This window comes from Chenopodium album, chromosome 24, assembly GCF_948465745.1.
Source record: "Chenopodium album chromosome 24, dcCheAlbu1.1, whole genome shotgun sequence".
Taxonomy (NCBI): domain Eukaryota; kingdom Viridiplantae; phylum Streptophyta; class Magnoliopsida; order Caryophyllales; family Amaranthaceae; genus Chenopodium; species Chenopodium album.
The window spans coordinates 842,966-856,252 of NC_137857.1; the positions used below are offsets into that span (position 1 = coordinate 842,966).

A 13,287-nucleotide genomic window follows, 5' to 3' on the forward strand; every position below is an offset into this window, starting at 1 on the left:
CTTATGAGAGAAACCCGAACCCGAACAATCCGAATTCGATCCGATTTGACCAAAATTTCATATATCTTTATAATATTAAGTTTTAAACTTTTTGTATTTTATAATACTTCGTAGTTTGTAAGCACAACCCGAAATCTAACCCAAACCCGACCCTAACCCGAATTGCCACCCTTACATCTAGCAATCACTCTAATTGAAGTTTTTCTTTTTTCTTTGATAGGCACAACCCCCCAAAATCTGACCCAAACCCGACCCGCTGACCCGAATTGCCACCCCTACATCTAGCAATCACTCTAATTGAAGTTTTTCTTTTTCTTTGACAGGCACTCTTATTGAAGTTATAGTTAGTGTGAGGAATCTAATATTTATATGTGTTGTTAATATAGTGTAAATTGAAGGGAAAAAAAAAACACTTCAACATCTTAAACAATTTAGATGATTATATTGTTAAAAAAAAGGGTTAACTTGTGCGTGTTATTACCCTCTTTCTATTTTCATATAAGAATGGATGATTGAATTAATCAATCAAATTACTTATTTTTATAATCACTTACCACCTAGATTTGATAAGTACTCGTAAATAAGTAAACTAATTTAAGCCTTCATTGTATCTATTTTGTTGCTTTGTTATAAAACACAATTTCCAAAGCATTAGTTACAAAGACTATTGCAAAATCACTTTTCATTATATACGGCACCTAATCTATACTAATATATTAAAAGGCGTTTCTAACAACGTCCACGTGTCACGTTAGTTTCGCTCACTACGCCATGTCACTCATGCAACTACTCATAACGCCACGTGGCTATCCCTTTCATTTGTCTTCATTGTATGTCATTTACTTATAATAATAATAAAATAGAAATGTTCACCACAAGATTTGAACTCACAACCTCTAATACTACAACTAAGTGTCTTAGCACTGAGCTATGTGATTTTTTATATAATTTTTGAATACAAAACATAAATATGTAGCAAATGACAATATGAACAACAAATTTAATTACAAGAAATTTAATCATAAATTACAACAAATATTATTGTAAAAATCCGGCGCATCGCCCAAGTCCACAAACTAGTTAAAATTGAAAGTGTGTTGTACTTGATTTTGCGTCGAAGGCTCATATCATAACCTCACATTGACTTAGACATGACTCGTTTGCTTCTTGCATTATGGTACAACAATGTCATTCAAAGCCAAACATATTATTCTGAATGGTAAAGAGTCATTGCTTTATACTTCGTCTTTGATTTTAGCAAAGTAAGCATTCCATGAAAAAATAAAGTACCTAGTCATAGTCCTCACATTTCAGGACGTAATAATGAAAAGAGTTGTAGCTCGTTTCGCATTGTTATAGTTTTCTGTTTTTTGGTTTTATAATTTTAAAATCTTATGATAGAATGAATAAAAATAGTCAAATTTATTAAAATCACAATAATTTTAAAAATTTTAATTTTTTGTTTTATTTTGAAAGTCAGATAATATAATTCTTATAAAATAAATTTAAATTTATTAAAATCACGATGACAGATCATAACAATATCCAAACTAAAACAGGCAAAAAAAAAAAAAAAAAAGATTCGAACCTGAATCAACTTAACCCGACCTGCAACCGACCTGAAGTACTCCAAAATATTTCCCGTTGTTAAACATAACAATACTCCGTAATTCCCTTCCCATCAAGTAGAGCAAAGAAAAGAAAGCAGAAAACAAACTCAAAAATGGCGGAATTATTGAGCTTAGGAATTCTCATTGATATTGTTGATGAAGATTGGATGAGAGATACTCTTCCTGATGAAGGTAACTACCCCTGCTCCTCTTTCAACTGTCTTTACTGATTTGTTTCTTCTTCTATCTTTCTAATCTTTGCTCAATTTTTCTGGGTTGAATTTTGTTTCAGATATTGATTTACCACCAATTGCTGTTGCTCGAACTGAAGAAGCTGATGAACCCAGTTAGTCTCTCTTTTCTCTTCATCTTTCCGTAATTTTTTTAATTGATTAATGATTACATATTTGGTTATAGTTTGTTTATACATTTGGGGTTCAAACTTTAAAGAACATCGTAATTCTGCAGAATTTTCTGGGTCATTTTGTGTATTTTTATTTTCAATTATTCCTGAATTGTAATTCTGCAGAAAATGGATTTAGGGTTTTATTGGGGTTTTTCTTTGATTAGGTATCCTGCATGATTTTCATGTGATTTTGTGTCATTGGATTTATGCAATTATGCATTATGATGGTTAATTTCTGAACTTTTTAGTTTTGCCTTTTGTAAGAACAATTTGAATTTTTGGTGTATTGGAGATTACTGTTTGGATTGAGGATTTGGAATGTGTATTTGAGTTCTGATGATACGATTCCTCGGTGGTTGTGTGCCCATGTTTGATTTCAGAGCGCTTGGGGAGAATGAGGTACAAAGTGGATATAGTACTTTATTAGCTATTGGCATTTTCTAGGAGCATTACATGATTTACATCTAAATGCAGTTCATATATTATAATCACTACTTCACTAGTATCTCCTTAGGAAAGTTGATTAGGAAGCTCAAATAATTACAATCGACTGGTTTGTTGATAGTCAAATGCTACTTTAGAATGTACAAGATATTCGACCACGAAACCGGGAGAAAGCAGTTATATGCCTTGACACTTACAAGTAGAATGCAAGAAGGAAAGTACAAGGAAGATATAGTTACTTTGTTGAGAGTTGTGTTCAGGGATTAAGGAAATATATTAACAGTGTGTCCAAAAGTTTGCTGACAAGGATTAATTTTGGAGTCTTTGGAGAATAATGGTTTCCCTCCACGTTCTGTGAGGTTGTGATATTGAAAGTTTGACGAGACATGATCAGATTGGCGGAGTTCTAAGGTTTCTACAAACTTGACGAGTGAGTTTAGCAAACATTTTAAAGCTAATCATGCTCCTTAAAATCAAGATTAATGACATTGACTAGTTTCTGAGTGCATAGATCTAATTTATGGAAAGAGTTTTGCATGTATCCTTTCCCTAATAACCAGAGGTAAACCTGGTGCATGTGCTGTAAAATTAATGACAGTTGCATACCTTGAGCTTTGTAAAGTCGTGCTAAAGAAATCCTTGAATGACTGCTAAATCAGAGACAGATTTTCTCCCATAGACACTAAACCATCCTTCCACCTTTGGCGACAAGATACAGAGGACAGAGGAGTGAGTGAAGGCAGATATTACCACTATATAGACAACTTGAGTCATGTACTTCGATATAAAGAATATATTCATGCTATTTAAACAAAGCGATGGATCAAACAGTTTCGCTCATTCAGTTACATTAGATTTACTCTCTCAGTGGTTGTCTGGTTGATTTTGAGCATGCACCAAGGCTCTTAGTCCTAGCGAGCTTGACTTCAAGATATAAGTTTCAACAATGGCCAGGAATTTGATGATTAGTTTTGTTGATCCCTCTTACAATTGGATGCATTTTGGCACAGTATTTGATATACCCACTAGATGTTTTTCCTTAAATATGGCTCCATCACATTTTTCGTTTGTCTTGTTCATAAGCTTAAGTTTTTGTTTGAATTCTTAGCTGTGAACTTTGTTGCATTTTACTCTTCCATTTTTTATTTTTTGGGGAGGGTATTAGATTTTAATTATCTTTCTTTTCTCCTCTAAATATATATAGTACTATGTTCAACAATTCAAATTCCAGAATTGAGTTTCTGTTACAACTACTTGATCATGTTTTCTGTAAGAAACTTAATTTCTACACTCACATAGGAACTTGGAAATAATAACCTTTTTTTTTAATGCATCACTGCAGATGAAGAAACTCCAGCAGCCGATGGAGATACGTGGCATGACCTTGCATTGGGTAGACAGTGATTGCAAACTACAGGCACTTATGACATGAGCAGCGAAATCAGGGTACCGTTTATTAAGAAGTTCATGCAGCAGGCAGTAGATTGACTATGTTTAGTAGTATTGTTGTTTATAATCGTGGGAAGAGTCGCAGGGCTCCCGAGTTTGTAAGTTGATCTACTACGCACTCTATTGCTGTTAAGATTTTCTCTAAGGAAATGTCAATTATCTTTATTTCTAAAAGAGAGGTGGTTAGTCGTTTTCTTCATCTCATTTTTTGGCTTTATTAGTTGTTTTTGCTCTGTACTCTTTATTCTGTTAGTTGATTGCATTACTCAGCTCACTATTATCATGTGCTGTTGAATTGAACCACCATAAAGCTGTATAACTTCAATGATTTAGGTTATTCATGAGGTTGGACCTACAAACCAAAGAATGGGACTATTGTTCCCTACAAAATTTGGGATTTATTGAGTGTTTGGCTGTTTGTAGCTCAAAATGAATCAGCTTAAACAAATAATAATTTGAAATACTGTATTGTTTTCCTTTGTTTGGATCCTTGCTAGAAAGTTTGATAAAAAAGGAGTATGAAGGGATATATGGGGATGGAAAGAGAAGAGATAGACGAGAAGAGAGAAATGATTTTTTTGTAGGTCCGTAAGGAGAAGGGCCCTAGAACATCTTACTTCTTACAGGTCCTCCTGGCCCGGCGGCTCGGGTTAATGTGCTAGACACTTTAGGAGTAGGGGGGAGGGGGAAGGCCGGAAGGGTAAGGGAATTCTCACCCCCAAAGTGTCACTATTGTGGTTTGATCCCACAACCTCTTAATTGTAAGATACAAACTATGCGATACAAACTTTGCCACTAGACCAAGCTTAACTTGGTGAGGAAAATGATTTTGTTGTTTCACATCGAATAGAATAAATGACGGATTTATGTTCTTCTAACATGCTTACCTAGGTATGTATCATGAGAATTGATTTTTCTACTTCAAAATTTGATGATGTCTTCTTTTATGAAAGCGTAGTTATTATTAATGCACTCTTTTTATAGAGAACAAGGAATGTTGAAATTAATTTGATAAGCGTGGAAATCATAACTCGTACGAGTACTCCATATTTTTTTTGTGGTGTTCTTGTTAGGAGACTAGGAGTTAACACTTTATCAATCACAAATTGAGGACCCATTAAAAAAAAAAGTGAAAACTGTACAACTTAATTGATTGCTTCTATAGTACAACATGGTAGTGCCAAAATGCAACAGACTCTTACAACCCTCACATTCTCCCTTCAGTATCTCAATGCTTAAGACTAGGAAATCATAACACACCAGCTTTAGGCTGAATAAAAGGGTGCTTGGACTTTTCGAGAATTTAACATTTGCCTTCTCTGGGACTTTATTTTGTGCACGCGCCTTTGCGCGCTAAGGCTTCAATTTATCTTATAGAGAAGTAAGAGAACATTAGTAGGTTCAAACTTATCATACACCGTTTTTTTTTTTTTTTTTTTTTTTTTTTTTGGGGCGTAAAAAAAAATTTCGCAACTCCACCCGATATTGTACTCAATACTCACATAGATAGATTCTAAATTGTTACAGATTATCTTTTTTATGAGTAAGTAGTAATATATCGGGAGGAATTAAGAATTTTTTGATAGGGTTAGAGAAGCTTCCACGCTTTGCCTCCTTTCAAGCTAAATTTCTTGAGTCTTCCAAAAAACATGACAATAATTAGAATCAATTTCCCTTGATCACTAAAACTCCCAGCAAATCCATACGTTTTGTTTACACAATTTGGATCAGCTTTCAATTGCTTACTACAGCTGTACCCTGTTGAGAACCCAACATTTCCATACGCACTGCCAATTATTGAAATAAAGAAACTTCATTATTGACCTAGAATTTTTTTCTCATAATTAGAAGTAATCAGAATGCTCGGGAATAGATGTCAACTAGCGTAGTAGTGTATATTTAGGCTAAAATAATCTCTAGAAAGTTATATCGGATTTAAAGGCTAACCAATTTTTAAGTGCTAACTCAAAAATATTTTCTTCTGGAATTTGCAAAGATTACAATGGTAGTATGTAGTATGAAGCTTTGTATCTTACAAAAGTCACATTGTGAGTACGGTGCATGCTCCAATTATTATCTTCACTATTTAGAATTAATAGTCACAAATATTATTTCTGTTTAAAAATATTTGTTACGACCTTTTCCTAAATAAAATCATCTGCAACTTTTCCAAAATACAAACTTTTAAATAAAACGGATGTTCAGTAAATTACTGAATATCCGTTATAAAGTGACAATAAAATGTGCAAAAGTTACACTCAAACGCACAAAAGTTATCCTAACATATATAAGAGTTTTTTATGCTTCATTGATAAATGTGACAAAAGTGACACTAAATTTGACAAAAGTGACACTAAATCTGATAAAAGTGTACCCGATGTACAGTAAATTACTGAAAACCGGGTGTACACAAAAGTTTTCCTTTCCAAAATAACCTTTAATTTACGGATTCAATGAATGGGAGTGTGTGAGAGTATGGGATGAAACAATGATTCTGAGGGGTTGAGACAATGTGTAATTTTACTTATTTAGCGAGCAAAATTTCATTACCTTCTAAAATTGTTATATTCCGTGATATTATAGATGTTAAATTTGTGTTATATATATATATATATTTGAAATGATACTTTTTATAAAAACGTACCTTATAACCTCAAATGTGATGTTAAAAACGTTGAAATTGAGGGGATCATCAACCATCTTTTGCCTCTCGGTAATACAAATGATGATAATGAATATGGCAAGGTAGCTGAGTTGAGAGAATATAATATTCTTCAAAATCTTTCTATTCTTTTTTTCTTCTTTACATAGTATTTGCGCAAATTTTCCTTCCTCATCTTTTTTTGGCAGAAATGAAGTATAAGGGGGAAGATACCTGCACGGTACGTACATGCAAATGTTATTAAAAAAAAAACATAATAATAATAATTTATGGGTAAAAAAAAACACACATTAAATATTGTAATCACTAACTAATATACAAATAATCACCACAATGTTACCTAGCTAGTACCACACCAATTCAAGGTATACACTGAAAAGATACAACCGGTTGTATAATAATTGATGCTGATTTGGTTGATCAGCTATTATTTTTTTATCTTGATTGGAATGTTGGAAATATTTTAATTTTTGGTATACAATTAATTCAAAGAATAGGAATATCTGAATATGATTAGGATAGATGTCCGTTATAAATTGTGATGTAATGAATGATCCTATGTTTAGGCTTAACATACATAAGTCAATCACAATTAAAATAATCAGCTGAAAGATTAGGAGGGGATCATGGATCATATGCATGTTCAATTGTTCATGTCAGTTAGTTTGATGAAAAATTGATTTACTCCAAATTAGTTTTTTAAACAATTACAGTATTTAGGAAGCAATGCTACATCGGTCAATTTCAGGGCTCATGTATGGTGAAAATTTAAAAAAGGGTCCCTAAACAATTGAGACATAATTCATAAATAATTCTTCGATAAAATTTCATGAATGCTGGCACATGAATTTGAGAGAAGAGGAGAAAAGAGGGCAAGATAAAACAGGTAGGCATGATATGGTGTGGGTCTGATTAGTAAGAATTAAGTAGGAAAAAAATATTAGTAACCCTAATTGAAGAATTTTAAGAATCCGGTTCGCATTACTCAGCTCGCAATAAATGGGTTTTATTTGTGAGACATAAAATATTCCTTTGTTGCAAGTAATACAAACAGAGTGTAATATGAGAACGGATAGAATATTCCGATCTAGTAGAAAGTGAGAAAAAAAGGTTGAGGATGGAGGAGTTAGAGGCTTATAAATAAGAAAAGCACGCGCGGTCTACACAAAGACAAGTTTATACTGATATACTTTTTCAAAGAGGCGGACACCTTAGAAAAAGGCCTTCAACGGTCGTTTAAGGTGCTCCTCTTAATAGACAACTCTATTAGGAGGTTATGTGCCTCTCTTAAAAAGAAAAATGATAACCCTACTAAATTTCGCATGAGCTACACATATCAGACTCTTAGGACGAAGGGGGCAGAGGGAGGATAAAGAATCCTCACTCTACTCCTAAGAACCGCAACTGGCAGGAATCGAACCAATAATCTTAAGGTTTTAAAGTGAAATCCTTATCAACTATTTACATACACCAAGTGCTTGATGGTTGTTTGTCTTAATTTGAAATTAGACACTAAGCCACACACATATTTAATTAGTAATGATGGCTTTATAATAGGAGATTATTATATGATTCGGTTGACCATTACTTATATTAGAATAAAGACGTAACCTAGGCAGATAATATATGGTACAACGAGTCAACGACTATGTTTAGAGTACGATCGTTTATTACCTAGGACGAAGACAATCATTATTCAATAGAGACAAAATTTGTGTTTAAATAATGTTTTATATTAAACATTATTACATATTTACATCCTATTAAGATTATTAAATTAGTCTTCCAAATCATACATGTCCCATCCGAGATTGCTTTGTATGTATTATTGGACAATCTATCCCTTAATTAATCTAATTCCTTCGATCGGTTAAAAATTTCTATAAAATAAATAAATAAATAAAGTCTTTCATCATAAAATATACGGTAATAATATGTGTGACTATGTGAGCCCTTAAAAATACAAATAAGCATTTGATAGTATTGATACGGAGTATCATTTATAATTCTTTGTACAAATAAACTCACATGGTTAGAATGAGAGAGGTAAAAAAAGAGAATGTTTGTTGCTGTTAATGAAATAAAGATAATTATTATTTTTGTAAAAAAAGAATACAACTAAGCAAATGCATGGTAAGCTAATTAGCTAAGGTATTTAAAAAAGAACGAACGGTTGTTCCTACATCTTCAACTCACTTAGCTTACGATAAACTCCTGATTTAAAATTTTCCTAATCATAGTATTATATATACCATATCTATAAAATTACTCAATTTCGATCCTAAATAATAAACTAAATTAAATCCACACTAAGCAATGTACCTCAACGTACAACAATAATATACATGCACATGCATCATAGCAACCAACATGTTATCAATAATATACTTCTTATTGTATACTAAGAACAATAATCAATAAAAATAAAGAATATATATATAATAGAGAGGAAGAACACTAACATCATAACGACGAATAATACCAGAATTGCTGGGGCAATTTTGGATAGATCAACAATGCTTTCACCTGTATGCCTTGAATTTATACACACGAATAAAATCCCCACTAATTTTTGATAAACATTAAGGCCATTTAATCCGTCAAATCCCCATTCCATAGCACAAAATAATATAAATTGCACGCATATAAATTCCAAAACTGTCACTACTAAAAGTTTACAGTGCTTGCTAGGAAGCAAATGATGGAATCCGATATCTTTTGAATTTCTCATCAAATACTTGGCCTCGTCTTTTTACCAATCTTGCTTAAAACCCAAATCAAAAATCGTAGAAAAGATGGGAATAGAGTGTTTCCAAGGAGAACTTGAGGGATTAGGATCAATAAAAGACCGGTATTTTGGCTAAAAACTTGCATGTTTTCATTTGTAGGAATGAATCCACAACTTGCAAAAGTTGAGACTATAGTAAAAATTGAAAAGGTAAATTTTTTAAGGTCTTTTTTCTCAAGAACATTTTTGGCACTTGAAATAACATTGACGTAAATAAGTACCATAGAAATTCCTAGGACATGAACTAAGAGTAAATAAGCCAAAACTATGAAACCTAAAACCCTAATTGACTTGGATTTTATGAGAAAATCTATTTCTGATTTTGTTTTTTCCATAGTTGAAGTTTCTTGAGGTAATGATGGTTGTACAATGACTCCTAACTCAAAACTTTCGGGTGGGAGTGGAAGGCTAGCCACGGAATTGACTCTACTTCTTACATGGGAGGGTGTATATTTGAGCTTGGAGGCCGAAAAATGGAGACCAACCATGGAGGTAAATACTTCACCTCCTATGAACATTAAAATCGTAATAACAATTAGTTGTGAATTCGTAAATACCTCCATTTCTATGGTAGACATACTAGAAACCGTTATGGCTGATACTGAGGTGAAGAACAAATCTAGATCTTTTGTCGTGTTAGGGTTGGTTGTTTTGGAGGTAAGACTTTTTAAAATCAAGAACCCAAAACTTGATGCAATAATGAAGTAACTTACCTCAATAAAAAAATGGGTAACATGAGAAATAATAAAATCATATATTCTTGAGGATATCCAATATATGGATGTAATTAGATAGACAAAACCTAGATATAGAAAACTATGAACATGTTTAAAATTTTCCACTAGAAAGTTAAATCTCAACATATTTTAGATATTGATTTAGTAAGAGGATTTTGGTTTTGGAAGAAAATAATGTATGGTGGTTTTGGAAATCTTAGACATTTGGTGGCCTTTTTATAACTTCATAGGCACGAATATCTCATCATACAAGCACTATGCCATTATTGTTATTATTTTTTTCGATCATTATGTATGAAGTCCTATCCTAGATTTGTATATAAATATTGTATACTTTATCCGTTATACTAATATTCTAACATGTTGATCGAATTTTACATTTTCCAATACACAATTTTAACCATTAAGATTTTTAATTTTCGGGATGCATAAATTAAACTTGCTTGCTTAGTAGAGATAGTGGGGAACTCGACAACTCACCTTGTGACTTGAAGGTCTCAAATTAAAGCCCCATCATCTATATTTGCTTAGGAGTAGAGAGATTCCCTTAATTCTCACTCTATTCTCAATTGTTGACATGTGTCACTAAACTCGTTTTCTCTTCGATCGACCAGACTCAAACTTAATTTATCAAAATAAAGAAAATTAAAAATTTCCAAGATATTGACTGTTATACGAACAATGTTAATAATAATTAATCTTTTTTTACACAAACATTAATTTAGTATTCCAAAAATGAAAATCATAAAATAGTCCCGAATCGGCTCTATAGGCAATGAGGCATTTTCGTAGACAATTTATTAAGTGGCTTCATAAGGACAGGAGATCTCTGAATAAGCAACAAATATTGTTAAGATTATTTATGAACATGGTATACAATTGCACAACAATATCCAAGTTTCGAACGAAGAACTTTCGTAGGAAAATGGGCAGTTACTTTAACCCCAAAACATAAGGAAATGGGCGGTTATTTGGATACCATCGCGTAGATTACCCATTTCATACGTAATACTTAACTTTTAAAAAATAGTACTCGTAGTCATACCTTAATCTTGTCAGTATTAAGGACCTATTTCGATTTATTGAAAATAACTGAATTGAACTAAACTGAACTGAATTGAATGGGGCTGAACTGAATTGAAGTGAATAGAGTTGAAATGAATTGTTTATGAGAGAAGGAAATTAGGAATTGAATTGATTGGAGCTGAGCTGAACTGAAATTAAGCTGAAGAGAACATGCCCCTAGTTATGCTCCACAAACAACAAGCAATGAGAGGCTATTTTGTTTACCTTATTTTATTTGTTTCAAGTCTAATAAATTCAAATAAGTTCAGTAAGTTCATTTAAGATAAACACTTCTAATAGAGTTAAGCTAATCTAGCTACGAGAGAGAGAGAGAGAGAGAGAGAGAGAGAGAGAGAGAGAGAGGGGGCGGGGGTTAAGTGAATTCCCTTACACCCAATCAAATGTAGTTGAAGTTTAATTTCTAGTTTTGATCATTTTATCAATAATTCCTTACTTCATCTCTTCTAGAATTTTGTTGTTGATAATTATTTTATTGCTCAAATGATGACCTAAATATTTTTAAATGTATATATGTTGCCCAATTTTTGGTGAATTACCCAATGACTTTTATTTTTTTCTAATTAATTTGCTAATTATTAGCCGAATTAAACAACCAAAAGGACAGAAAAAAAACATGTACAAGAAAATAAGTGGCTAAATTTGTTCAAGGCAGGGCATATGCACATTCTCATACCGTGTTCAATTCGTGTATGGAGGTGGATAGGAACATGGGATTTGAAGTCAAGCAATTATTAATTAATTTAAAGTTCAATTATTTTCATTTTTATAGAATTTAGTATGGGATGATTTAACGTGGATAGGTTGATATATTTTTTTTCAAATATAAATTGTGGCTTGATTGAGCAATCATAAATTTAATTATATGCTTTGATTTAATTAAAGGCTAAGTTGAAGATTCTCCGGACATGCAAGTACAATTTTATTTTTTAGGTGGATTAGCATTTAGGGAAAAAAAAGGAAGGGGTAGGGGGTATTTTCGAAATAGTTATGTTAGTGTTTGAAAATTTTATGTCCGTATTTAGCAAATCACATATTTTAGTAGGTTATGATGTGCTCCGTATTTGACTTACAAATTAAGGATTGATTTTTTTATCGAATAATGGAAGAAAAAGAGATTGATGAAGTATTTGTCAAATTTTATTGCCGAATTTTGGTGATTTAGCCAATAATCTATTAGTTAGTTGTACACTTGTACGTGATTGTTGCAGGTTACAATGTATTTTTTTTTCTTTTTTTGTTTTTTTGCGGGAAGGTTACAATGAAATTAAGAATTGATACATATTTTTTTATCCAATAGCCCAATATTAAAAGAAAAAGAGTATGATAAAGTTGATTATTAAGATTCAAATTGTGAAAAATAGTCAATAGAAAAAAGAAATAATCACAATCAAACCATTAATTTCCCATTAGAATTATGATAAAGGAATTATGTTTTTTTTTTTTTTTAAAAAAATTATGTATTTAGTTTTCTGAAAAATTAAAGCAGATCGATTTTGACAACAAGCATCCAAACAAATGTTCACAAGATGTAGAAATATATAGACCTAGTAGCAAATCTTTCCAGACGTTCATAAATGAAATGAATATTTCTTTACAAGGTATATAATAATATTGAAGTAGAATTAATAGTTATTCCACCTCCAATGGTTTATTGACAAGCTTTTTGACAAGGGAATATGACATTGAAATAAAAAAGTGATGATAAATGTAGTCATATAAAGTGTCCATGATATAAGCAGCCATACATTCATATATATATTTTTTTTCCCTTCTGAGAGATACATTCATACACATTAGTGCGGAAATTTCCTTACCTATTCCACAAAATATTTAGCCAACCAAATAAGGCCTAAGACATAATTGACCCGCGACAATTATCCTTCTCCAGTTCTCCTCACACTTTACAAAAATAAAATATACATACATAGGTAAATCAAAACAACCCTCCCTAAGGCCTAACCTCCAGCCAAATTTAATATTTATTGTCAGCATGTTGCATCTAGCCACATAACATAAAAATGAGCTAAGCTGAACTGAACTAAACTGAGCCGAGTTGAACTGAATTGTTTATGAGATAAGGAAATTAAGAACTGAACTAAAGTGAG

At 32.0% G+C, this 13,287-nt stretch overlaps 1 pseudogene; it reads right to left on the reverse strand.

The window, feature by feature from the left end:
• Positions 1–5,497: 5,497 nt before the first annotated feature.
• LOC145612607 (sodium transporter HKT1-like) lies at positions 5,498–10,222 on the reverse strand (annotated as a pseudogene).
• Positions 10,223–13,287: the final 3,065 nt, after the last annotated feature.